At 39.0% G+C, this 25,626-nt stretch overlaps 1 protein-coding gene across 2 annotated transcripts in view; it reads left to right on the plus strand.

The window, feature by feature from the left end:
- Positions 1–25,626, plus strand: part of MRPS27 (mitochondrial ribosomal protein S27) — a 110,231-nt gene that overhangs the window by 36,306 nt on the left and 48,299 nt on the right. The window lies entirely within an intron of this gene.

Genomic DNA, 25,626 nt, shown 5'->3' on the forward strand with positions numbered 1-25,626 from the left:
TACTATTAATTTATAGTGCTGCTAAGAATCTGATCTGCATCTTGATTTTACTGACTCAGGAGACTAAGGCATGGAGATTCACTGAGCACACTCCGCACAGAAGGTGTGCAGGTAAGCCATGTCTGTCCTGCGGTGAGAAGGGAACCACAAGGGCGAAATGTCAACAGCGGGGCAGGGCTAGAAAAACCGAGGCAGTGCTTTCCCAGCGCGAGAATCGATAAGGACTTCAGATGGGGCTACAACTTATTTTTAAGAAAACTGAGGCAGAAAGAATCCCGTGGAAACCAGAGTGGTGAGGCAGCGTGCCTCTCCTGGGCCTCCTGATGAGCAGTTCTGCGCTCAGGACCCTCCAGGTTAGTGTGTGCTGCCCACGTGCAGATGGGCGAGCCCTCAGGCAAGCTCCGTGTCTCCCTTCCAGGAGGCAAAGCTGCATGTCATTGGTGAAATTGTGGCACCAGTAAAAGATGTTGCTTCCACAGTTTATAACAAGCTTTAACAGTGGCTGTATTAGTATTTGATTACTACAGTAACAGAATGCAGAGCCAAGCCATAAAAATTCCTTCTTTCTGTGAGACATCCTCCTCTTCACTGAGGATGTTTGCAAATTGCGTTTTTAAAGGCATATTTAGACTTTCAAATCATTTTAGCACGGTAGCAGTTTAGAGATGCATGAAATTAAACTTGCTTCTTTTACTATTCATGCATCAATAATCTAAACTGATAATTTAATCTGCAGCATAAATGGTTAGTCCTGAAGGATAAGTGATAGAAATTTCTAACATTTACTTAGCATTTTATATTTTAAGAATACATTTTTTAAAAAAGTAGCCTTTCGGGTTTTAGCAAAAATGTCGGGAATGCCGCATTAATGGTCACACAATAAGAAAAGATCTCTGCAGAGCTCCATGAAAAGGTCTGTTTTTCTCAGAATGCAGCTCTCTGTTGTCATGGAGAGTGGCGTGCCACCCATTAATGAGAGGAAGTCAAGGTTGCGTGGCAGGCAATGTGCTGCCAGCATTTTCATCCACACTGTACCTGGGCCTCAGGCGTCTTTCATCCATGGCTTAACTGACCTGGCATATACCAGGCGTCCCCAGTTGGAGACGGATGGCAGGTCAGGAACAGCTGGGGTGAGACAGATGGCAGCCTGCACGTCTCCAGGTCCCAGGTTGGCAGCCAGCCTTGAAAAGGAAGGACCAAAATAGCTTCATTTTTCAATAAGCAAAAATATCCACATGGTTCCTTAGAAGGTGAGTACACTACCCCAGGCCTATGTTGTAAGAATCCATTTCTGCCTGTAGGAAGAGGGGAATGGGGGAGTTTATTAGGCGGGAACACTGTTCATGAGTTAAGCAGTAGTCATTTTTCTCTGAGGGCATAGAGATTGTGTTTTATAGCACTAAAAGGAAATTTAAAATCTTTTCTGTTAGCATACTGCCAGATCTCATCATGTTTGAACATTATTAAGGAAAAAGCAAAGAGCTCATGGGGCAGTAAATGAGTCTTAGAGCATTTTTTATAAACAGTTTCATACTTTAAATTGCCAAGTGCTTTTTGCAGTTCTTATTTGCTCATCCTTACCGCAGGCCTGGGAGAGAGTTAACTGTTAATGGCTCTACATGAGAGGATACCAGATTGTCAGGAGCATCGTCCACACCTTGCCAAAGTCCCGTGGAGACTCCACTCCTGACTTTGCACTTCTCTCCCTATACTGATCTTGTTTTTTCAGCCTGGATCCTGGTAATAGGAGTGTAGAGGTAACCTTCAAGGGTGTTTTCCTGGCTTTGGCTCTGACGTTCCACCCAGTTTGCCCAGAGTGATCTCACACATTGCTCTCTGATTTCTCTGCAGTAATGAATGGGTCCCTGGAGGCCCTTAACCTCGGAGTCCAAAGTGGTCCCTGTTGCTGCCGACATCTGTGGACAGGTCTTTGTAGAGACTTATGCTTTCATTTCTTTGGGGTAAATATCTATCTATGTGTGGAAGGCTGGAGCATGTGGTAGGCATACATTCCAGAGTGTTCCTACCATTGTCCAATCCCAACAGCAATTCCAGGGCCTCCATATTTTCGCCAGCAGAGGTGACCGTGCTAGCGTGTGTTTAATGGTGTCTCACTGTCGCTGTGGTTTTAATTTGTGTAAATATTTGCCTGATATTGAGCATCTTTTCATGTGCTTATCTTCAGTCCTTAAAACTCCTTGGTGAAGTATCTGTTTAAATCTTTTGTCGCATCTTTTATTGAATCATTTGTTTTCTTATTGAGTTTTGAGAACTTTTTCTCTTGTAATTTTATTTATCTTTTTATTCACTAATACTATTTTTCAAAGAGCAGTTTTTATTTTTGATGGAAGTCCAGTTTGTTATTAATTGTTTTTTCTTTTCTAAATTGTGCCCTTGGTGTCAAATGAGAAATCTTTGCTTCACCCAACATCACAGAGATTTTTCTGCTGTGTTTTGTTTGAAAAGTTTTATAGTTTTAGGTTCTACGATTAGGCCTATGATCCGTTTTAAGTTATTACGTTTTTTAATATGGTATGAGGTAAGGGTCCAAGTTAAATTTTTGGCATAATACCTAGTCCTGTCAGAACCATTTGTTGAAGACTATTCTTTCTGCACTGAATCTATTCTTTCTGCATCTTTGAATCTTTGTCAAAAATCAATTGAGTATAGATGAGTGAGTCTCTTTCTGAGCTGTTTTGTTCCTTTGATCTCTATTCCATTTCCTGTCTTTTCTCCCCCCTTTGGCTGCTCTGTACAGCATGTGGGATTTCAGTTCCCTGACTAAGGATAGAACGCATGCCCCTTGCAGTGGAAGCACGGAGTCCCAACCACTAGAGCACCAGGGATATGTCTCCATTGTCTCTCTTGATGCCAGTGCTACACTATCTTTATGGCTGTCTTTTATAGTCAGTCTTAAAATTAGGTAGTGTAAGGCTTCCAACTTGGTTCTTTTCTTTTTTCAAAGTCGTTTTACCTAGTCTTTTGCATTCCATATCAATTTTAGAATCACAGTGTGTGTCTGTGTATGTGCACACATACATACATAAATATTTTATTAATAATAAGGAAATTAGGAGCAAGATCAATTCCAGAAATATGTATTGAATGCCTAGTATATGGTGATGGTTTAGTTGCTCAGTCGTGTCCAACTCTTGTGACCCCATGGACTGTAGCCCCCCAGGCTCCTCTGTCCATGGGATTTTTTAGGCAAGAGTACTGGAGTGGGGTGCCATTTCCTTCTCCAGGGGATCTTCCTGACCAGGGATCAAACCTGTGTCTCCTGCGCTGCAGGTAGTCTACTGCATTGCAGGCAGATTCTTTACCTGCTGAACCACCAGGGAAGCCCAGTATACATTTAGAAACAAGACAGAAATAAGATAGCGGGATATAATGGGTATGAAGTGAGATTGCTTTTGTGAAAGTCAGTAATCACTCTTTTTCCATTGAAGACAAATTTAAACTGTCCTGACAGAATTTCGGATTTCAAGTCTGTAAGACAAATGATTCTCGTCTCTGTTTATAAAGGAAGTTCCGAAGCCAATAAAAGGTTTAAGAGAAGTACTTTTTAATTTGCCAGAACTGTGGTATGTTCAAAGGAAGGATATGAATCACTACAATCAGAAGGTTTATAAATTGGCTGGGGATAACTAGGTAAAATAGAGTGGGGTGAGAACTAACTTTATGGGGATTTACAGGGGCCTTCCTGGGAGTAAGGCAGATCATAGAGAGAACAGCATGCAGGCAGCAGCATACATTGCTCAGGGATATGTAAACTGGTACAGCTTCTGTAGAGAGAACTTGGGCAACATTCCCTGACAGCTCAGTTGGTAAAAAATCCACTGCAATGCAGGAGACCCTGGTTCTATTCCTGGGTCGGGAAGATCCCCTGGAGAAGGGAAAGGCTACCCACTCCAGTATTCTGACCTGGAGAATTCCATGGAGTATCCATGGGGTTGCAGAGTCCATGGGGTCACAAACAGCTGGACATGACTGAGCGACTTTCACTATCAAAATTATGAACACACATATCCTTTGACCAATAATTTCACTTCTCAGAACTCCTGACACTGCATACATGTGGAATAATACCCATTACAAACAGATTATGTCCATCAAGGCCTGTGTATATTAGTTTTTCAAAAAGTACTTTTAAAAAGAGCCTCAAGATTATTTTCTGGAGGCTCAGACAATAAAGAATCTGCCTGCAATGCAGGAGACCTGGTTAGATCCCTGTGATAGGTGGATCCCCTGAAGAAGGGAATGGTAACCCATTCAAGTAGTCCTGCCTGGAGAGTTCCATGGACAGAGGAGCATATTGTGGGGGCCTCCCCTGATGGCTCAGATGGTAAAGAATATGCCTGCAATGCAAGAAACCCAGGTTCAATCCCTGGGTTAGGAGGATCCCCTGGAAAAGGAAATGGCAACCCACTCTGGTATTCTTGCCTGAGGAATTCCATGGACAGAGGAGCCTGGTAGGCTGCATTCTATGGGGTCATAAACAGTCAGACACAACTGAGCAGCTAAGACTTCTGCAGGATTGTTAGTTGTCAGTAGATTCTTGAGCAGTGTGTATCATAAAAGTATTTCAAGAACATTAGTAACAGTAAATTTTGGACTGAAAGAGATTAAATGTTGGAGGGAAATTTATTGTCTATGCTTAAGGTGATAAAAGGCCTGTCTTGTAGTAATTGACAGTGGAAATGAAGAGAAATATTTTGCACACAAGAAGGAAAAGTCAATAGGATTAGTGACAGGATGAATATAAAGTTAGAAAACAGGGAAGGTCAAAAATGAACTGAAATTGAACCTCAGTTAATGAGGAAATATCTGGTACATTGACTGTACCAGTATTGTACAAAGTATTGGAAGTACCTTTAGCAGACAGCAAGGGGGTGGGTTTTTCTTTTGCCTCTTCATTGTTCACATATCTATTTCCAGGTTTGCTGCATCACATCTTATACCTACTGGCCATAGACCTTTGGAGACAGGACAGCTGCAAAACATACCTGCGTTAGGGCCTGCCTGATATCCTGGCACCAGGAGAGACTAGGTGCTCTCTAAAGTCCTGCTAACTCTCAGAGTCCGAGAAGTTAAGACTTAGGAAGAGTAACCAGTTGTTGCTGTGTGACAGGTCCGAGCTGTAGTTGTGGATGAAGGCTGTACTTCAAGTTCAGGGGCTCATCAGCTAGACCAGCATGCCTCTTTGTGCTGGTTCTTTTTCCTGAGGCAGTCTAGGTAGTAAATCAGAATATACAGTGAACACTAAATACCTCTTAACAGAGTGACCTGAATTTAACTAAACCCAGAAAAACCAAGCATATGCAGAGGTTCACCAGTTAAAAATACATAGTCATGGGGGAAAAAGTGCTGAAAAGACCCTGAAGGAATCACAATGGGAGGAAAGGGTCAGGACCTGTGTTTTCAGGACCTGTTTCCTGGGTTGATTGGTAACTTGGAATTAATGAACTACCTGGACATCAGCTTCCTAGATGAGCAAATGATCCTGGATCCCTCTCAAGGGACCTTACATATCTGAAACCTGTGTTTCTCAGTCTCACTGATGCAGAGATGTAGAAGTTGCTCAGTCATATGCAACTGTTTGCAGTCCCATGGTCTGTAGCCTACCAGGCTCCTCTGTCTGTGGAATTTCCCAGACGAGTACTGGAGTGGGTTGCCATTTGTTTCTCCAGGGGACCTTCCCAACCCAGGGATCAAACCCAGGTCTCCCGCAGGCAGACACTTTACCCTCTGAGCCACCAGGGAAGCCCATAGAGATGTAGACATTAGAATTTTATTACCAGGAGCTTCATACTTTAAAAGTATCAGTTCAGTTTGGTCGCTCAGTCATGTCCAACTCTGCGACCTCATGGACAGCAGCACACCAGGCTTCCCTGTCCTTCACCAACTCTAAGAGTTTGCTCCAACTCATGTGCATCGAGTCGGTGATGCCATCCAACCATCTTATCTTCTGTCGTCCCCTTCTCCTCCTGCCTTCAGTCTTTCCCAGCATCAGGGTCTTTTATAATGAGTCATTTCTTCGCATCATGTGGCCAAAGTATTGGGGTTTCAGCTTCAGCATCAGTCCTTCCAGTGAATATTCAGGACTGGTTTGATCTCCTTGCAGTCCGAGGGACTATCAAGAGCCTTCTCCAACACCACAGTTCAAAAGCATCAATTCTTCAGTGCTCAGCCTTCTTTATGGTCCAACTCTCACATCCATACATGACTACTGGAAAAACCACAGCTTTGACTAGATGGACCTTTGTTGGCAAAATAATGTCTCTGCTTTTGAATACACTCTCTAGTTCTGTCATAGCTTTTCTTCCAAGGAGCAAGCATCTTTTAATTTCATGGCTGCAATCACCATTTGCAGTGATTTTGGAGCCCAAGAAAGTAAGTCTGTCACTGTTTCCATTGTTTCTACGTCTGTTTCCCAAGAAGTCATGGAACTGAATGTTATCATCTTTGTTTTTTAAACGTTGAGTTTTAAGCTAGCTTTTTCACTGTCCTCTTTCACTTTCATCAAGAGGCTGATCCTCTTCACTTTCTGCCATAAGGGTGGTGTCATCTGCATATCTGAGGTTATTGATATTTCTCCTGGCAGTCTTGATTCCAGCTTGTGCTTCATCCAACCCGGCATTTCACATGATGTACTCTGCATATAAGTTAAATAAACAGGATGACAATATACAGCCTTGATGTACTCCTTCCCCTGTTTGAAACCAGTCTGTTGTTCCATGTCCAGTTCTAACTGTTGCTTCTTGACCTGCATACAGTTTTCTCAGGAGGCAGGTAAGGTGGTCTGGTATTCCCATCTCTTGAAGGATTTTGCAGTTTGTTGTGATCCACACAGTCAAAGGCTTTGGCGTAATCAGTAAAGCAGAAGTAGATTCAGAAGTAGTCCCAGAAGTTTTTCTGGAACTCTCTTGCTTTTTCGATGGTCCAGTGGATGTTGGCAATTTGATCTCTGGTCCCTCTACTTTTTCTAAATCCAGCTTGAACATCTGGAAGTTGTCAGTTCATGTACTGCTGAAGCCTGGCTTGAAGAATTTTGAGCATTACTTTGCTAGCATGTAAGATGAGTGTAATTGTGTGGTAGTTTGAGCATTCTTTGGCATTGCCTTCCTTTGGGATTGGAATGAAAACTGACCTTTTCCAGTCCTGTGGCCACTGCTGAGTTTTCCAAATTTGCTGGCATATTGAGTGTAGCATTTTAACGGCATCATCCTTTAGGATGATGACTGAGCCACAGAGACTGAGGCAGACCAGCCTTTGAAAGTATAAGGTTATAGTTTTTGTTTAGATTCTCATTCAGAGCCTTATTTAAATAGTTGAACTGAAGTTCAAATACTTTAACCAGGAATATCAAAAGAACAGCTAACAGATGTAAAATTAAACAGAAAGGATAGGGAATCACTCATTCTCTTCCAGATTTGGGAGGCAGGCTTCTTCATTTACCATCTTACCTGTAAGTTCCATTGGCACAATTCTTGGTATGAAAGTAGGGTATTCACTCTTGTTTTCCAGGGAACTAATTTCTGTACTGTATATATTTGACATTTTCCTATCATTTTTGTCTGAAAGGCCCACAAAAATGCCTTGTGTATACATGGGATTTAGAAAGAGAGGGCTAAAGTTGATCTATTCCAATAGCTGCAGAAACCTCTGGAAATTAAACCTAAAATCTCCTATGTTCCTATGACAAGATATATCCAAAGTTTCTTCTACAGTGTAGAGTCCTTTGAGCTAAAAATCTATTTACTGGCTATTTTCATTAGCTATGAAGTCATAATTATGGTGCCGGGAATTAAAGCTATGGACAGAGAGAAAGTATAACTGAACAGATTTCATTTATTAAACAAAGAGACTTTGGCATGGTTTTGTATTGAGGTTTAGATTTAAAGATAATTAAGATTTTTTCAGGAGCTGGTGCAGTATTTAAGGGAGAGATGAGTAAACAGAAGCTTCAGGAAGAGATTTTTGAAAACAGAGGTTTCAGTTGATTGCATCAAGTGTTTCCAAATCCTATGGGTGTAGACAAGAGAACATTTGAGAAACTAGACATATTTGATATGCATTCTCTTTAGTGCTCTTGGCTCCTGTCATTTACATGCCAGATTTCCTGTTATGTTTGTTATTTTTTTCAACCAGGCAAGAGTCTATTTTGAAATCTGTTCTTTTTTAATACAAGTGCTGATATTAAGACAAATGTATCACTAGTTTTGTAGCTCATGGTGGGCAAACCTGGGACTTAAACCAGGTCTTCCAACACCCAGCCACCACAGCACATGAATACTATATGTATTGCATGCTGACTGTTTTACAGCTCCATGATGGATGCTGCTCGGAGGGGAAACTTAAATCAGTCATTAGTCTCTATTGATAAAAGCCCAGGCAGAGTTTTGATGGGAAGGACATCCCAATTATTTGTTAAAATGAGAACTTTGTGGAACTTGTACATATAGATTGTTATAATCCTCCATTTGCTGACTTAATAGCGGGCAGTAACTGGTCACGTGTGTGGCACACTTCACGGTGTTTTTAGACTCAACCATGATGGACTGCTGCTTTCTGAATGTGCCCTCTACTCTGCTGTCTTTGCCCCTGTTTTTCCCTCCATTCTCCATCTCATCCTGCAACAGCCTGTCTGTTAAGATCTGTCCAAAATCCTGCTGCGTCCATAAACTTGCTCTGATTTTCATCGTTTGATTGTGATTTCTCTGACCCCTTCTATAGAATGTTCTTTTATCTTTTCAGGAGTGCTTATTTAGTTGGGTTTTTTTTTTTTTTTTTTTTTTTTTACTAATCAAAGATATGTTCTTATTTTTCTTTACTTAAGAAACAGTATAATGTATTAGGTAAGAACATGACTTCTCTGGAGCCAGTCTGTCTGAGTTTGAATACAGCTGTCTACGAACTGTATGATTTGGTGACTTACATTCTCTGTCCCTCAGTTTCTTCATCCACAAAATGGGGATTAAAATAGTACCTGTGATTTAAGATAAGTATATGAGACTTGAAGAAGTGAATACATTATGAGGTCCTTAGAACAATCTTGGGACAGAGAAGGTTGATGTTCAATTAACTAGGCTTTAGTGTTGGTTTTACTCAATTGCAGCATCTTGAAGAACAGGGACTGTCTCTTTCCCATACTTCTCTCCTTAGGGAAAATGTACTTTGACTCTAGTTTAGATTTCTAAGGTTAATATTCTCCCTCCATCTTCAACACTGTCACCCATCATGGCTCAGGGATAGGGAGGAATAGATGCTTACAGGAGCATCTGTGAACAAACAGGAGTAGTTAAACACCCAGGTTGAAAGGACATCACATTTTTTGGAAAGCTGTCTGACCCTAAAATAGGAAGGGCTCATATATATACCCATATTGCTTAAACTTTACAGCAACTGAAACCAGAAGGGGGCAGCAGAAAGTCACCTCCTTCCCATCTGTGGTGACAAGGAGCCGCCTAAAGAAGGTGATTTCCCATTAGGGACAACCTGCACCAAAACTGATCTCCGATAAGATGTTATTGAATTGCCAATCAAGATGCAGATTAGACATAAAAAGAGAACTCTGTTCTGAAGGCTGGGAGCATGACAGAAAAACATTAAACAGTGAAATAGAAACTGAGGGACCCCTGCCAATGATTTTAGCTCTGATACCTGTAGTACACAAGAACAGCTCAGAATGGATTAAAGTGCTCAATGTTGTCAGCATTCTCCATTCTTTATTTTGTTTTATTTTACTGGTCCGCCCACCCCCCCCGCCCAGCAATGGAAACTTAGAGTTTCTCTTTATGTAGTCTGTTATCATATGGAAAACCAGGCTAACCCCTGTGGCCTTACAGGATAGGTTAGAACACGAAAAATTTGCCATATTTTTGAAAGTATATTTTGCTTATGAAAAAATTACATACTTTTTTCAGTTTTTATGGGGAAAAAAATCACTCACTTATTAATGTGCTTCATACCACACTTTGCTACACCTTTCATTTTATTTGTTTTAAAATACTTAGCACTAACTCAGCTTTCAGCTATAAATTCAGTGTAATTCCAACTAAAGTCTCAGCAAAATTTTTTTTGGAACCTGAGAAGATCCTAAAATTCAGTGAAAGCGTAAAGGGCCAAAAATACTAAGACACCTTTAAGGAGATGTAAGATAAAATGATTGCTTTTCAAGGTAGATAACAAGAATTAGTAGGAAGCTACAATAAATAAGAATGAGATGTTGGATTAGACTTAGATAAACAGACTGGTATAACAGAATAGAGAGCCCAGAAATGTATTTGTACACATGGAAACTTGAGGTGTTTTATATGTATCACAGGAGAAGGGCTAGTTAAAAATGGCATTTGAACAATTGATTATATAAAAAAAAGTTAATCTCAAAACGTAAGTGCACACACTTTTTTTTAAAGCTAGTTTAAAACTTAAATGGAAAAAGCGAAATATAAAGCTTCCATAAAAAAGTATAGGAACATATTAATATTTGTATGACTTTTTTGAATAAGACAAAAATACTGAAAAGAGATTGATGAATTTTAATGAATTAAAATTGTAAAGTTCTATATCACAAGAGATACATTAGCAAATTAAAAGACAAACCAAAGACAAGGAAAAAACTCACAATGTGTGTAACTGGCAAAGATGAGAATACATTTACAGATCGATAAGGTAAGAAGATAATAGAGAAATGGATAGAGGATATTAATCCACAATTCACAGACTAAAAAATCTGAGTGGGCATTAAATATATGAAAAGGTGCTCACTGATTATTAATTCTGTTGCAGATTAAAATGCTACTTATTCTCACACTTATCAAATGTGAAAATGAAGAGTTTTAACACTATTAATTGTGTCAAAGAAAAGGAGCAATGGGAACTGACTGACGACTAGTGAGAGTTAAAGTCGTATAGCACCGTAAAGAGCAGATTGGCAGCGTGAGGTGGAAGTGAGGATGGCATGGTCTTCTACTTGGGATTTCAGTAGTTTGATTGGACTTGCATTAATTTTACAAATACAATAACATGGAACATTGCTTCCTTTATTTAGCGTTTCTCTTTCAGTAAACTTTAAAAATAATTTTATTTGTTTATTGATGACTGTGCTGGGTCTTTGTTGCTGTGTGGGCCTCTTCTCTAGCTGGGGCGAGCAGGGGCTGCTCTCTAGGTGTGGTAGCGGGCCTCCCATTGCGGTGGCTTCTCTCGTTTCGGAGCACAGGCGCTTGGGCACAGAGACTTCAGCAGTTGCAGCTCCCGGGCTCTGAGCACAGGCTCGATGGTTGTGGCGCATGGGCTCGCTTGCTCTGCAGCACGTGGGATCTTCCCAGAGCAGGAACTGAACTTATCTCCTGCATTGGCAGGTGGATTGTCCACCACTTCGCCACTAGGGAAGCCTTGATGATTTTCTAATTGCATCATTCTGTCTGTATTTCAGTTAGCATTCTCTTGTAAGAAAGAACTTGTTCTTTCCCTGCATTTATGTATGTATTCATTTATTTCTATCATAAGGGCTCTTGACTGTATTTTACTCAGTTCTGATCCATTACTTAGTAATATTTCGATTGCCAAATTGTCCCAGATTTGGTCAGTAGGAGACCATCTCTCTTGTGTTGTTCTGTTACATCTCTGTCTTTCTTTGAGCATTTTCTTATTTTCTACCACAGGAAGATATTGTACTCTCATCTTATACTTTACCTGCCCCACTCCTGGAATTAGCCAATTTGCCAGAGTCCTGGTTCTTTTTAGAGTAGAGTGGTATTCAGAAGTCAATATCTGGATGTCAGCTGTGCTCATTGCTATTGGAGTGTCATTGTACCCAGGGATTCTCGGTGGTCACAGCTAGAAAATCAATCTATCCAAGTCTAACAATTCAGCTTTCATTTTGGTCTTATCCTTTACCTTATTTTGTAGCTCCCTTCTGACAATAAATAATCCTTTTCTCATTATTAGTTATTGGAGATGTTTTGCAGATATTTTCTCCTAATATAAGCTTTTCTCTTTAGTTTCTTAAAGGTGAGCTTTGATGAACAGACATTTTAATTTTGATGAAATCTAATTTGGCAGTCTCCCGTGGTTATTGTTTTCTGTGTTCTAAGTAGTATTGCCTGTCGCTTGTCATAGATACTCTTCTGTTTTCTTCTTAAAAACATTGTAGTTTTAAATTTTAGTCACAATTTAATTTTATATCTCTAACTGATTCTTTGTATGGTATGAGATAAGTGTAAGCATTTATTTTTTCCATATGAATTTTTCTGTTTTCTCTCTTCTTTTCCATTGATTTGTCTAATTGATTCAAATGCTAATATCACATTCTTAATTACGTGTCCTGAAGCCAGGGACTGTGAGTCCTTCAACTTTGTTCTTTTTTCAATATTATTATGGTTATTTAGGTTCTTTACTTTCCATATACTAGAATTAGATTGTCAGTTTCTGTTACACAGAATTCCTGCTGAAATTCTGATCGGGATTTTGTTAAATCTATGGATCAGCAATATGCTTGTTGTTCAGTCACACAGTTGTGTCTGACTGCGGCCCCATGAACTGCAGCACGCCAGGCTTCTCTGTCCATCACTATCTGCCTAAGTTTGCTAAAACTCATGTCCCTTGAGTCAGTGATACCATCCACCCATCTCATCCTCCGTCACCCTCTTCTCTTCTTGGCTTCAGTCTTTCCCAGCATCAGGGTCTTTTCCAGTACTGTTTCTACAAATATAGAGGCTGTCATATGGATTATCTTCTCCATTCTGTTATAGTACTGAATTACTCTGATTCTTTTTTAAATGTTAACCCACCTAGCATTCTTAAGATAAATGCCCAAGAATGTATTGTCTCGATATGTACTTAGTTTATTAATATTTGGTAGACACATTTGTGTCTTTGTTGTTAGTAGTACAGGTCTAAATTTCTTTGCTTGTAACATCTTTGTGTGGTTTTAGCATCAGAATTAGATGATGTCATAAAATGTATTGGAAAGTATTTTCTCCTTTTATTGTCTGAAATTTTTGTATAAGATTTATATTATTTCTTCCACATTTGAAAGTATTCACCAGTGAAGTCATCTGGGCCTGGAGTTTTCTCCTTAAGAAGATTTTAAATTAGAAGTTAACATTTTGAACAGATACATAGCTTCTCAATGGAGTTTTATTTTGCATTTTTTTTTTTTTTTATTATTGGTGAAGTTGACCTATTCTTACATGCGTAAGCGTTCACATTTCTGTGAACTTACCTTTTATCCTGTCTTTCTGCTGAGTTGTTGGTCTCTTATTGATCTGTAGGACCTCTCGATGTTAGGGAATGACCTTGAATTGATGAATATTTTTCTTATTACTTTTTGGGTTTGTTTTTTAATTGCTTTATTTTATGATAGTTTCTGCTATGTAGACATTTTAATTTTTTATGTAATTCATTTATTTTTATGGCTTTTGCATCAGACTAAGAGTGGCACTCTGTCTCAAGAAATTTTTCCATATTTTCCATCAGTGAATGTATGCTTTGTTTTTCATGTGTAAAAATATAATTCATCTGGAGTTTATTTTGGTTTAATTGTGTGAGGTACGGATTCACACAAACATGGGCCCCCTCACATGCTTAAAGCAAATGGCTTCCTAGTTAACCTAATGCCATTTATTGAATAATCTTTTTTTTTTTTTTTTTTTTTGCCTACTGATATAAAATGCTGCCTTATCATGCCCTAATTTCTTATTTCGGTTTGGCCCTGTGTCTAAACTTTCTGTGTTGTTCCGCTGATCCACCTTTTTATCCATTAGCATCACATTTGTTTTAATTAAAAGTCCACAATTCTCTCCGCCTCTGTTCAACCTCCATTATTCTGTTTTCTCCTGTGTTTAACAACCTTATCAACTGAAGTGTCTTTGAAAGACCTTATTTGAATATAAATTCCATCTTTCCTCTCCCTAGTAGAGAGGCTCAAGTGATGGTTGAAAGTCTCAGACATGTGACCAGGACCTCAAAGAGCATTTAGGGCATCTGTGCAAATTAGAAAAAGACTGCCTCTTCTAGGTGGATAAAATAGAGAAAAGGCACCTTTTTCTGAAAGGTGCAACCTTGTACTTGATTACGCAGTTGCTAGGGCTGATTTAGTCCCTGTTCCCACCTTTGGGCCACTTTACAAAACAAAACTGTACTTAACAATCTTGAAATGCACTGCACCATATAAATAATGTAGTCAGTGAAAGAATTAGCAAGAAAGCACGTGCGGATTCCTTCCCCTTCTCCTCCTTCCCATCTGAGCTGTTGGCTCCGGAGCTCGCTAGTTACATCCCTCAGTAACGTGCTTCCTTAAGTGAGAGTGCTGGAGACTGATCACACTGACTCCCGGCCTTCAGGAACGCTCAGTCAGATTGGGATGAAGCTGAACAAACCTCTCAAAAGTCCATTTGACTACCCATCAATTGGAGTGAAATTGTGGGTCATCAAAATAAAGGTCAAATAATAATTACTTTTTATCTGTGCAAAAGTGCATTGTTACCTCATTTTTTGTTTATCATCTTAATATGAGAGCCTGTAAACGTGAGAGGACAGATACTGATTTTCCCTTCTTTTGTAGATAAAGGATGTAAGCCAGGGGAGAAACTTCTCCAAGGTCAGACAGCTAGTGAGTGACAGCACATGACCTTGATCTTAAATCTTTTGAAGTGCTGATTCCTCCTCTCAGCCTGGAAGAACACTTATTTCCCATATCACCTAATCTCGTAAAAGCATTACTTGTTAGCTCCACAAACATCCAGGCATGTTTACATTTAAATTAACATGAAATTGTGGTGATGTATCTCATCCTCCTGAAAGTACACTCTCATATATCAGGCTCGGTATTCATATCACCTTCCATAGTGGAGCCAAAGCACTTGCCTTCCTATTCAGAAACACTCATGGGGTAAAGAGGATACTAGAATCTTCTTAGGGACAGAGGCAAAAGTTGCCCGGTATTTGTTTTGACTTGCTAGTATTTGTTTCTGTAAGCCTCTGGGCTTTGAGAAAATTGAAAGAAAGAATGATTTTTATATTCTGTTGTAGTCCAGTGATAAACTGTCATGTTTATGATTCCAAAATTTTATTACATTTTAAGAAGCTTCCTTTTAGATCTCTTTCCAACGTAAAAAGAACATTTAACTCTGAATTGAATATAGGTTTGAAAAACAAGTCGGGAAACTCCTGAGGCTAGTTTACATGCCCATGTTAGTTGAGGTTGGAATCACCGTGAAAGTAAGTATTAATGCCTCTGTGTAATTTTTTTTCCTCTCTCTTTTCTAAGTATTACTTTTCTTTGCAGAGTGTAATCATTTGGGCTCTACTGTTAGATCTTTTTGGCCAAGTGCTTGGTAGTGATTCACATGGTTGACCTGGATATTTATTTGGAGAGTGGCATCTGAGCGCTTTATTTTTTTAAGATCTTGATATCTTATTACTGCTATATAGTACAGAGTCTTTTTAATTTGTTTTGATATCTGCATCTTTGGCAGCAGTACATTTGATTTTGACTGCAGACATTTTTGACTTTGGACAAACTGCGCTTCTGGAGAAAAACCAATCTAAGGTGAACTTTTTAAGGATAATGACTCTGTCTTATTTGATTTTGTATCCCCAGCACTTACCTGTGCCTGGAACATAGTTGAGCCTCAATAAGTATTTGCTGAATAAAGTCCAAATCAAATTAATGTCATTTAAAACTCTGAACTACAGACACTTTGTCTTCCTCTGAACGCATTGTTTGAGCAAGTAAGGACATATATTCAGGCAATTACAAATAAATTTCATTATGAAACAGAATATCAGTCTAGAAAAGTGGTGCGGGTTAATAGCCCTGGACTGCAAGTTCCATGTGGGTCCATCAAAATGATTTTTATGTTCTGATCCTTGTCAGGTCAGCTAGCCTTGCTGACTTCAGTTTTCTCATCTTTAAAGACAAAGTCATGTAAAGCAACTATACTCCAATAAAAATGAAGGAGTACAAAAATTTTTTTAAAGTCATGTAGGAATCACTCAGCTCATATGTATAGAAACGCTTTGGAGACATTAACGCATTCTGTAGGTACAAAGGGACACCAGCGTCCAGATGGCTTTCCCTAGAGCTCTGAGCCCTGCTTTGAGAAGGTTTGGGGGCCCTTTGGGCTTAAATTTCAGCATGTTTTCTACTGTGAGGAAAGGTTCATGAACCTGATGGTAACACATAGCACATTTCTGACTCCTTTTTTGCTGTAGGAGTTCCTTCTCCTGTAGTTCAGTAACATTTTCTTTGTCATTTCTCTGCCTGTAGCTAGGAGCTAAGTTGGCAGCAGATTCATAGAACGCGAGAAGACACATGGTGCCACTCTGGGGACGTTCTTTCAAATCCAGGCCATGGGAAGTTGCCGTTCAGCCTCTTTGTTGGGGCAGCCATGTGTATACTCCATCTCGGGGTCCTCTAGGGAAGCTGATACAGCTCCCCCTCTGTCACATCAGGAGCAGGTCAGAAAAGGAAGGTGTGGGTCTTCCAAGTAGGAGGCGGTGGCATTGTGGATATCTAATTTTCTAGCTGCAGTGTCTTTTCAACTCTGTGAGAATAATAGGTAGGTCTGTATCCTCTCTCAAATTTTCACTCTCTTCTACTGTTCTTCATGATGTACTTTTAATATCCTCGCATCTGTGGTTCACTTTTTAGCTTCTTCACCAGCGCCTCTTCTCCCTTCACATTCTGTGCCCTCTTCTCTTTGTTCTGTGGAATATCGTCCTAAATCAAGCTCTAACCTGTTTCCTATTTCTGCTGTTTATATTCAAATTTTGTTCATGGCCAACTTTCAAAGAAGAGAAAATATTATTAACAAATTTCAAATTAGAATTCTGCTTTCACTTTAATAGTCTAATCATTAGTTTAAAATAAGATATTTGACCTTAGTTAAATTCATAAATATTATAGTCTACTTGAAGTCATATTCTTAGTTTTTATAACAGAATCAGGCCTCTTTTCCAATTAAGACACTGAATAGTGCTGTGTTTTACAAGTTGTATTCATGGCTCCTTCGATTTGCAATTCCCAGTTGTAAAATAGAGATCATCATTCACTTATTTTATGACTTGATGAAGTGTCTGTCCAAGTAAACTTTATTAAGGTGATAAAACTATGTGACTCATATATTCTCATAGTCATCAGTAGATCTACTATCATATACTAGATGTGAAGTTAGAAGAGGAATAAAATGATTACCCAAGCCTTTCTACCCGCTAAGGGTCATTCCTCTTCTTCATGCCACATATTTCAAAAATAGCCCAGACTGTTTGTATACTTTGGTTCCAACCTAATTTTCCAGCCAGGTATCACTAATCCCTAACATATAGCCTACATTTATGGAATTAACTTTGCTGGCTCATTCAGTTTTGCTTAATGAGTACTGATTGTATTTGATCTGTAAATTGGACCCTGCTCTTACCCTAGGCATTCACTTTTAAATGTCTGCCAGATCCCAAGTGTTCAAACTCCATGATGCCATTTCAGATCACTCCAGCCAGCAGTAACCCTTGACTTGCTCACTGGTAGAAGTTAGCTTGCGTCACTCAGGTCACACTGGTCACACGGGACCTAGCTCTGTGATATTATCAATTTGTTGAGATTGTCTGCATTTTGAGTAAATCTTGTCTAATAAAACTTGATAATTAACAAAAGACCTTAAAAAGTATTCTACATGTAATAAGTGTTCAGTAATTGCCTATTAAATAATTGAGTATCTGTACCTCTTCTTTCATGAAATCTTACCTTGATCTTAAGCTGCAAGATGAGAGTCATTTTTTTGCAGTTCTCACAAAGAAGTACCCTGAATTTCATTTCTGAGCTCTCCTCACAGTCTAGTTGCTATTCCATCTTATAATTTTTTTCTTCTTAAAGCCAACCACCTACCTTGTTTTTGCCGTTGTCTGACTAACTTCTAGGTCCATCCATGTTGCTGCATGGAATGTTACTTCTTTTTTTATGGTTAAGTAATATTCAGTTGCTTATATGTACCACATCTTCTTTATCCATTCCTCGATGGGTTTCTTCTTTGTCTTGGCTGCCGTAAATATTGCTGCAGTGAACATTAGGGTACATGTATCTTTTCGTATTATGACTTTCTCTGGATGTATGCCCAGGAGTGGGATTGCTAGGTCATATGGTAGTTCTGTTTTTAGCTTTTTAAGGAACTTCCATAGTGTTCTCCACAGTGACTGTACAAATTTACGTTCCTACCAACAGTGTAGGAGGGTTCTCTTTTCTCCACCTCTTCTCCAGTGTTTATTATTTGTAAACTTTTTGGTGATGGCCATTCCGATCATGTGTGGGGTGATTCTTCATTGTAGTTTTGATTTGCATTTCTCTGATAATTGGTGCTGTTGAGCATCTTTTCATGTGCTTTTTGGCCATCTGTATGTCTTCTTTGGAGAAATGTCTATTTAGATCTTTTGTCCTTTTTTTTAATTGGGTTGTGGTTTTTTTGTTTTTGTTTTTTTGTATTGAGCTGCATGAGCTATTTGTATATTTTGGAGATTAATCCCTGTTGGTCACTTTGTAAGTGTCTCCTATTCTGTGGGTTGTCTTCGTTTTTGTTGACGGTTTCCTTTGCTGTGCAGAAGGTTTTAAGTTTAACTAGATCCCATTTGTTTATTTTTGTTTTTATGTTTATTATTCTAGGTGGTGGATCAAACAGGATATCACTGTGATTTAAGTCAAAAGATATTTTCCTCTATGAGTTTTGTAGTGTCCAGCCTCACATTTAGGTCTTTGATCCTTTTGAGTTTATTTTTGTGTATCGTGTTAGAGATCATTCTAGTTTCAGAATGTTATTTGTATCTGTTCAGTTTTCCCAGCACCACTTATTGAAGAGACTGTCTTTTCTCCATTGTATATTTTTGCTTTCTTGTCATAGATTAGTTGGCAACAGGTGTGTGGATTTATTTCTGGGCTTCCTATCCTGTTCCATTGATCTCTATTTCTCTTTTCTTGTGCCAGTACCATGCTGTTTTCATTACTATATTTTTGTCATATAGCTGAGGTGTCAGGGAGTCTGAGTCCTCCAGTTCCATTTTTCTTTCTCAAGATGGCTTTGGGTAGTAAGGGTCTTTTGTGTTTCCACATAAATTTTAAAAGTTTTTGCTCTCTTTCTGTGAAAAATGCCATTGGTAATTTGATAGGGATTTCATTGAATCTGTACGTTGCCTTAGGTAGTATCATCATTTTGACAGTGTTGATTCTTTCCGTCCAAGAAAATGATACATCCTCCCATTGGGTTTCTGTCATCTTCAGTTTCTTAGAGTTTTCAGAGTAAAGGTCTTTTGTCTCATAAGTAGGTTTATCCCTAGGTATTTTATTCTTTTTAATGCAGTGGTAATTGGGATTGTTTCCTTAATTTCTCTTTCTGATCTTTCATTGTTCGTGTACAGCAATGCAAGTACTTTCTATGTATTTTGTATCCTGCAACTTTACCAAATTCACTGATGAGCACTAGTAGTTTTCTGGTAACATCTGTAGGATTTTCTGTGTATAGTATCATGTCATCTGCAAAGAGTGACTGTTTTACTTCTTTTTTTTCAACCTGGGTTTGTTTTATTTCTTCTCCGATTGCCTTGGGTAGAACTTTCAAAACTATGTTGAGTAAAAGTGGTGAGAGTAGAGATCATAAAGCAGCCTTCCTTCATGTGCTGAGCACATGATCATATGTTACTAATTGAGCTTCTTTACAAGCTTTTCAATGGATAGTCCTTATTTTCCTCATTTTATAGGTAAGAAAAAGGAAAATCAGAAGAAATTAAGTAGCTTGCCTAAAAACACACAACAGCTATCGAGAAAATAGCTGGCAATGACATCAAACCCAGGTCAGAGAGTTGAAGCCTGGCCATTTTACCATTATGCTATTTTCCTCAAATAGAGGTTAGTGAGTATAACATGTATGAGTGTATATGTTTGAACTTGCTGGCCAAAGAATTTATACATATGGCAGGTAACTTACCCCTGGTCCTACCACTGTTGATGTCTGCTCTTGGCAGACATTCCTCTTTTACCGTGGGCTTATTTCAGCTGTCATGACTTCACCTTAGAGTCTTCAATATAGTGATATAATGATCATTGCTTGCAGACTGGAAATAGCCTACAAATGAAATCTCTGTTATACTTGTCTAAAGGCCGTGGTGGAGTGTAGGGTAATGGGCAGTGGTCAGGAAGGAAGTCAGACAAGAACTGTGATTACTATTCCTGGTTTTGCTTTGTAGTAGAGACATTGCTTTATAGCAGTTCTCTTGATACTGGTAAATACAATATGTATATCACAGCTACTGCTGCTGAAAGTGTTTCAATTTTTCCACTCTTACTCTACTCTCAAGATCTAGTACAAAAACGCAATCCAAGCATCTGGAGTACACTAACAGTTTTTTTTGGTCTTTTTTTTTTTTTAACGAGTCTGTAGCAGGTGGGTAGTTTTTTAAAGCACAGTTTCTTGATCAGCATTATAATTACACCAGTGTAGCAATCTTCAGAAGCATGTGAAAGGTGCCACTTTAAATGTAAATACTTTCGTTAATTAATGCAAAAGGTAATATGAAACTTGGCATTTTGTTGCCCTGGAAACACAGCCCAGCATTCCATGTATATTTTGAACGGCTCAATTACTTGTAACAACATTTTGACTACTTGACTATTAAACTAGATTCTGATACATATTTTATTATGCAGTGATTTTACATTCTGTCAGTGGATATTTATTTTATCTCTGTACTATTTTCAGCACAAGACAAAAACATTTTTTTAAAAAATGTAGGTATAAGGAGCAGAAGAAGCCTTCTTCCCTTAATGATTATATTGTGGTAAACTTTCCTGTCCATGATAGACACTTTGTAAGTGAAACCTTGTTTGACTCAGAATACAGCAGCTGAAAAGTTTGTGTGATTATCTTCCGATTACACATCTGTAGTTAGAAAGAAGAAATAAAACGGTAGGGGAAACAAAAATCAATGCATGGAAGACTGGATATATTACTAACAAATATTATGTCTTGGAGAAATGTCTCCTTAGGTCTTCTGCCCGCCCCCCCCCCCCCCTTTTTTGAGCTGTTTGTATATTTTGGAAATTAATCTCTTGTCAGTCTTATTTTCTCCTATTCTGTGGGTTGACTTTTGGTTTTGTTTATGGTTTCATTTGCTATGCAAAAGCTTTTAAGTTTAATTAGGCCCCATTTGTTTATTTTTGCTTTTATTTCCGTTACTCTCAGAGACAGATCCAAAAATTGCTATGATTTATGTCAGGGCTTCCCTTGTGGCTCAGCTAGTAAAGAATCGGCCTGCAGTGCAGTAGACCTGGGTTCAATCCCTGGGTTGGGAAGTTCCCCTGGAGAAGGGATTCTGGCCTGGAGAATTCCATGGGCTGTATAGTCCATGGGGTTGCAAAGAGTCGGACATGACTGAGCAACTTTCACTTTCACTTCACTTATGTCAGAGTATTCTGTGTTTTCAGCTAGATTTTTTATTACCTCCATTTTCACCTGAGGTCTTTGAATATCATTGAAGTGATGACGATGAAATGATTCATATTCACTAAGATTAAAGAAAGCATGAAATCTGTTGTCTCCCTTTGCTTTTTAAACCTCTTTGAAAAAAACAAGAAAACATGGTAGGCTTCTATATATCACACAGTAAACATTGGAGCTTTTTAGAACAGCAGGTCCACTCTCTTAGATATATGGGCTTTCCTTGCATTTTCTCTGGTCAGAGTTCTTCGGGTTTTTTGTTTGGTTTTTGCTGTTGCTTTTAATTTTTATTGGAGTATAGTTGATTTACAGTGTTGTGTTAATTTCTGCTGTATAGCAAAGTGAATCAGTTATACATATACATACATCCACTCTTTTTTAGGTTCTTTTCCTGTGTAGGTCATTACTGAGTATTGAGTAGAGTTCCCTGTGCCATACCATAGAGCCTTATTAGTTACTCATTGTGTGTATAGTAGGTCAGAGTTCTTTGCTATCATCTCTTTGTTGTAGGCTTTTGATCTTTGAAGTGCCATGATAGTGGGGACTCTCCAAGTCTTTGACCTTGTAGACCAACTCCTTGGGTGGATAAGCAATGCATTCTGTGACTCTGAATATTTCAATCACAAAATCCCATCTCAGCTGAGATAGACAATTCTAAAACGTCTTCTCTTTACCACCAGCACTCCAGTCCACACTGAATAAATAATAACAGTAGTGGAACACTGCTGTGTTTGGTGTGTCACAAAAATCTAGTTTTTATTCTTCCCACCACAGCTTGGGATAAAACGAATGCACATGAATCTACGTGGAAGCAGTGAAACTACTATTCACTTGACTCAGTTGATTTGGGATTATGGGTGAAAGTAGCAGGTGCAGTGGTCAGTCCCTCCCTAGCAGCCCATAGCGAGAGAAGAGAAAGGCCTATCAGCGCGGGGGTGTGGAGGGGGTGTCTGTATTCATTTTCGTGTAGGGAGAATGAAATAGTCTGTTTGTGGACCTTCAACAACAGGGTTATGTTACAGAGTCATAGTCTTATTTCAACTGTTCAAGATAATCTAATTTACAGAGCTAGAAACTATGTCAAAAGGAATAAAAGACTTTCCCAAAGGCATATAGTTATTTATAATGGAGTGTGGTTGTATGAAGATTACATCAAAAATCATTACAATTATAAGTAGAATTGGATAGGAGGTAGGGAATCAAAGTTTAGATACCTTGTGGGATACCTTGTGGGTGATTCTCCTTCCCGTCAATGGGTATATAAATAACAGATAATTGCATATGTACTGTATTTATTCTTACATTTATATTTCTTTTGGAAATTATCTTTGGTACTGCCTTTAATCCTAATCTTATCAAAAATGACATGTCTGGTTGTTCTGTACAGGAACACACTACAGTATCTTACAAGTAATGTCCTCTAATGATTGATGGATGAATGCATTAGACTTTAAGAAGTCTTGTGTTTTCATCTTGTTCTTGAGATCTGATATTATACTCAGTATAGAGATGCTGAGTACAGAACTGGGGGACATTATTACAGGAAAATGAACTTTGCAGTAGACGCAAGAGCCTAGAGTCATAGCCATGGCAGAATTCCCTCTCCTTTGTGAGGCTTCTCTCTGAATTGTTTCCACTCCACCTCACCCATATATTTCTGCAGTTCCACCCACTTCAGTGACTTAGCATTGGGACTGCTGGGAGAAGAGAAAGAGGGCAGTACATTAAGGCTCAGTTAATATAATTTACATAATAAAATTGTCAAAGAGATCTCGGCCAAGTTTACATAATTGGTCCAAGCTCACTTTGCTTGTAATGAAGAAAGTGAAAGGACTGGATGGATACTTTGAAGAGCCCCTTTTCAGCTCTCTGTTTTTCTTACAGGATGCCTTGCCACTGAGTCAGCATGGGCCCTTTCTCCTACCTACCACCCCTCTTAAGTTTTATTTTATTCATTCTTTTATTTATACTTTTAGGTATTTACATTTTTGGAATGGCTATAGCTCTGCTTCTTAGCTATAAAATGCATATTATTCCATTTGATAGCATTTTCTTATGTGTGAATATATGTGTAAACCTATAAGGAAATAAGACACGTAGTTCCATAGTGCATGGAATGTATCAGATATACATGTCTGTGCTACCATTAGATGCATAAAGTCATTGATGGGATATAATAGCAAATGGTGACACTTGATTGTCATTAGTGAATAAGAGTAGAAATGCTGGGATTGACGGGCTTGCCAGGCATCTATTTATAATGTCCCATTCCAGAAGCAGGAAACAACAGTGGCTTTCATTCAGTACAATTCATACCAAATGATTGTATCTCAACTTCTGAAATCACGAGTCAAATTTTCTAGCCAAATCCTCCTCCTTCTGGAGGGTAATCTTAATTAGAATAGACCTCCTGTTCTGTTGTTGATAGCCACCAGAGATGGTGGCTCAGCTGGTAGAGAATCCACCTTCAGTGCAGGAGACCCAGGTTCTACTCCTGGATTGGGAAGATCCCTTGGAGAATGATACAGCAACCCACTCCAGTATTCTTGCCTAGAGAACTCCATGGACAGAGGAGCCTGGTGGGCTACAGTCGTTGGGGTCACAAAGAGTCTGACATGATGGAGCGACTAACATTTTCACTTTTCTGTTGTTGATACTCACACTGGACCATTTAGAAACTCCAATTATTGATAGAAAATTAAGAGACTTCGTCCCTAGAATCACCTAGTTATGGTACCAGGCAGTATGCTCAGTTGTCAAGAGCTCTGAAGTCAGACTCTCTGGGTTTAAATTCTGGCCTTGTTTTATATTAACTGTATTTCCTTGGGTAAGTTATTTAACCCTTTGATGACCAGGTTACTTAACTGTAAGATGGGGAACATATACTTAACTTACATCGAGTTGTTCTAATATATAAATGAAATAATCTTTAGAAAGCAGTACAGTGACTGGAATAATACAAGAGTTCAAAAAATGTTGGGTACTGATTTTTTTTTAATTAATAGTATTTTTTTGTGGGGGGCGGTGAGGGGAGCACACTGCACAGCTTGTATGGTTTTAGTTCCCTGACCAGGGATTGAACCCAGGACTTCAGCTATGAGAGTGCAGAGTCCCAACCACAGGACAGCCAGGGAATTCCCCACGTCTCCTACTCTTATTTCAGATATATATGTGTACATTGAATGTATATCAACAAATGTATTCCATTTAGACATGAAAGACAAGCTCTTCTCTATACCAAATCCTGCAAATTTCTTTGATTCAGTGAATAAAAGTGATGTTCACATTTCTTGGCAGCAGGTTCTTCGCTGAAGAAGAGAGTAGGGTAACCAGAAAACAAAAAATCATTAAAGCATATCAAACAGCAGTCCTGACTTTTGAATGACCTAAATTCACTAAAGTTGAAGTTTTAACTCAACCCTTCGAGTCATTTTTATTCCTTGAGGTGATACAAAATAAAATATTCCTAAAGACATGGCTTGTGTGTAATGTCACATCCCATGTGGCCTTTGCACAGAATGAAAAGTTCAGTCATATTTACTAGAGGAAGAGGTGGCATTACGTGTGATACCATGCTGTAATGCAAATGGTTCTCCACAGTGCACGGGAGGAGATGCTTGTTCCCTATTCTGATATGCTACTGAACTCACTAAACGCTGACACGTTTCTGTTTGTTAGACTGGGCTGCCCCTCCGTGTAAAGCAGTGGTGTCCACACATAGAGTTTCAGGAAGAGGGGACTGGTGTTTAGCTTTGTGTCTCTAAAGATGATAAGTTCGAAGACGGTTATTGTATTTCCCAGGAAGCGAGGCTGTGATGGGATGTATGTTCTCAGTTTCCCAGGCTCCCTGCAGACGTGCTCCAGGACATTGCCACAGAGGTTCCTTGATGCTCTGCTGACCTTCAGCCTAGGTTAGATACTGGTTATGTTGGTTTCATAATCTTGTGGGCTCCAGTCTCAAGACCCTTCTTGACCCTTTTGTTATTGTTTAGTCACTGAGTCCTGTCCAACTCTTTGTACACCGTGGAGCACGCCAGGCTCCTCTGTCCTCCACTATCTCCCAGAGTTTGTTTAGATTCATGTCCACTGAATCATTAATGCTATCCAACCATTTCATCCTCTGCCACCCGCTTCTCCTTTAGTC

The sequence above is a fragment of the Bubalus kerabau genome, chromosome 18, assembly GCF_029407905.1.
Source record: "Bubalus kerabau isolate K-KA32 ecotype Philippines breed swamp buffalo chromosome 18, PCC_UOA_SB_1v2, whole genome shotgun sequence".
In the NCBI taxonomy this organism is placed as follows: Eukaryota; Metazoa; Chordata; class Mammalia; order Artiodactyla; family Bovidae; genus Bubalus; species Bubalus kerabau.